Source organism: Bombus fervidus, unplaced genomic scaffold (assembly GCF_041682495.2).
Source record: "Bombus fervidus isolate BK054 unplaced genomic scaffold, iyBomFerv1 scaffold0082, whole genome shotgun sequence".
NCBI lineage: Eukaryota > Metazoa > Arthropoda > Insecta > Hymenoptera > Apidae > Bombus > Bombus fervidus.
The window spans coordinates 35,001-37,970 of NW_027212644.1; the positions used below are offsets into that span (position 1 = coordinate 35,001).

A 2,970-nucleotide genomic window follows, 5' to 3' on the forward strand; every position below is an offset into this window, starting at 1 on the left:
GGGCCTGGCACCCTCTGTGGGTACATGGCCCCATTCAAGATGGACTTGGACGCGGTTCGACGTCACGGGATAAACGGATCCTCCCGAACACTACATTTCCCAACGGCGGAACCGCGGGATTCAGTGCTGGGCTAATTCCTGTTCGCTCGCCGCTACTAAGGAAATCCTTGTTAGTTTCTTTTCCTCCGCTTAGTAATATGCTTAAATTCAGCGGGTGATCTCGCCTACTCTGAGGTCGCTTCAACGTCACGACACGGTGACAATTTTTTTTTTCAAAGAAAAAAAAATTTCGTGCCATGTGGGCGCGATTCGAGAAAAGCAAGACGGTTTGATAACAATGCGACAGAGGGTCTTTATTTTTATTTCTCTCTCCGAGAATCGCCTCAAAGAGAAAAAAAAATAAAAAAAAAAAATTAATTCGAATAGAATCGAGAACCTTATATTCTATCTCGATCGAGAAACGTTTTATGCATCTCGCCAAAGTGCCTTTTAAACTTCGTTCGTCGTATCATGTTCGAGCTAAGACTCACGCAAGACACCCGTAACGATCTCCGGTTTTTAACGCCCGTCCTCTTTGTATAATATATATATATATATATACACGTGTTATGTATAATATATCTCCCGTAGCCGTTTCTCTCTTCTCGACGATTCCAGCGGTTCCTTGTTTTCGCCTGTTATTGCTGGCACAGAGATCGAACACGCGACATGTATATAACATATCGGTTTCTTTGCTCTGTACCAACGACGAAAACGCACGGGAACTCACGCAAGTGGAAAAGCGAGCGCGAGACGTACACAACGGGGTGAATTTATTACTCGGGGACTGGACGACCGGCGATACGTTAGGATGCGCGGTCCAGCGATAGACGACGAAGAGACATGGGATGACCAACGATCTCTTTTTCTCTAATACTCGGAGCGCCGAATCGCCTTAAAGCAAAAAAAAATCACACGCGCGTACGTCGTACGTACGGCGCGTGTATACCTCGTCTCTAATCAAGTTTCCTCGAGCCTCGCCAAAGAGGATCGTTCTCTTCCTCTGCGCGATCTCTCCGTGCCAATGTCAGAGATTATTCTCTTCGCACGACGACGAAAACGACTATTTTCGACGATCCGAACAACTTTGTAACGGACTCACATGCACATCTTAAAATCGAGTACAGAAACGTTGCGCAACACCGTGAGCTTTTCTCTTCTTCGTCACCCTTAAATATAGCCGATCGTAGACGCACGCTAGATCGTAACACACTTTTCGTTGATTTCCGACGAACGTGGCTTTGGGCCAGGCGCGCGGGCAGAGAGATACGCGACCGACGGGGAAAAATTCGTCCCGATACATGTACGCGTACTCTCCGATCTCCGCGCAACGCTGGGGATCATCTCCCTAAGTCATCAGCGTTCGAAGAAATCTCGTGTGTCCGTTCCCGGATCTACGGCTTTCTCTGGGTTCGCGAAGAACAGAAAAAAGCACAGAGGATGAAAAACGCAACGACGACCCATCGATGCGACGGTCCTCGTTGTCTTCTCGTCAGTCGTCTCGCGCCTGCAGAATACATCTCTGCCGCACGAACAGACGGAGTGGGTATTCGATCCCTGGGGCTGTACGAGTAAAAACATCTTGATGAAAAGACGGTTGTGTTTCTTTAAGGCACACAGTTTTTCGTTACGCCACCAAGTTTAGGTTTAGGTTTTAATATCTTGGTTCTCTTTTCTCTCCTCTCTCGACTGACTTTGTTCAAAAATATTTTTGCTTTCTCTCAGTCTCGCCAAAAATTCATTTAAGACGACGTCGGGGGCGCGGTCATTCGTGCTTATCGAAGACTAACAAAACGTAGCAGAGGCTGATACAAAAAGAAAAAAAAAATCGGCCACGAAGAAAACTCGCTCTGTGTATCTCGATAACCGCGTCGACGACGACGGTTCTCTCCGCGCTCTTTTAATTCGTATCCTTCTTCTTGCGCTTCGTCCGACTCAGAAACGTTCGTAAAACACGAACGACGGCGGGTTGTCAAGCCAAGAAGGGACAGAGAAGAGACGGAGGTAGTTTTGCGAGTCTCCCGTGAACGCGATAGATTTTTCATATATATTTGTATCGAGAGCATGCGTACGCCGGTCTCCACACGATCCAGCGACGAACGCCGACGAACGTCCAACAATCGCTCGTACGTCGCGTACGAGCCCTCGACCGCTCTTTAATTCGTATTCTTTTGCTTGGCGCTCGTCCTCCGACTCAGAAACGTTCGTTTAAAGATAAAACGAACGACGGCGGGCTGTCGACGAGGCAAGAAAGAACAGAGAGATACGGACCGAGAGCAACGATACGCAACGCAAGCAGTCTTAGGTTTACGTGAGCAACCCTCAGCCAGGCGTGGTCCAGGAATTGTATCCGTGGACCGCAATGTGCGTTCGAAATGTCGATGTTCATGTGTCCTGCAGTTCACACGTTGACGCGCAATTAGCTGCGTTCTTCATCGACCCACGAGCCAAGTGATCCACCGTTCAGGGTAATCGTTTATGCATGGATTTTTGTTTGTGTACTCAGGTTTTTGTACTCTTATTCTCGGTTCGAAAGAAGCCGATATCGACAAACGTCCGACCACGGGAATCGAACGCGCGGAAGTCGCCATATGATTGACGACACGAAAATACGTTCGAAAACGAAATCGGACGGACTGCGCGACGACACACGCAGCCCGCCGACCGGGCGTAAAGTGCATTATAATATATAACAACCAACGAGATCGAAGCTCCGTTCGTCAGGAAACGACGGGGATATAACACCCGATTCTGAATCCTCTGTACAGCACACGATCTCGCGAAGAAAGCGCACGGTGGCTAGCCCATGATATATATATATGTTCGTTCCTCTCGTCCAGTTATTCGAAGCAAACAGCCGATATGCATCTCCATCGTTCGGGTAAAAAAAAATCGATGGACGCGCACGGTCGTAGTCTTCCTCGCGCGGTC

General features: G+C 48.4%; 2 non-coding genes across 2 annotated transcripts in view; both read right to left on the bottom strand.

The window, feature by feature from the left end:
- Window positions 1–238, bottom strand: part of LOC139997418 (large subunit ribosomal RNA) — a 4,174-nt gene extending 3,936 nt beyond the window's left edge. The window contains exon 1 of the ribosomal RNA XR_011802799.1: window positions 1–238. This exon is cut by the window's left edge and continues 3,936 nt beyond it. This is a non-coding gene — a ribosomal RNA (large subunit ribosomal RNA).
- A 2,117-nt stretch (window positions 239–2,355) lies between these two features.
- On the bottom strand, window positions 2,356–2,510 carry LOC139997420 (5.8S ribosomal RNA). Its single transcript, XR_011802801.1, has one exon. It is a non-coding gene; the product is annotated as a 5.8S ribosomal RNA (ribosomal RNA).
- Between the last annotated feature and the right edge of the window lie 460 nt (window positions 2,511–2,970).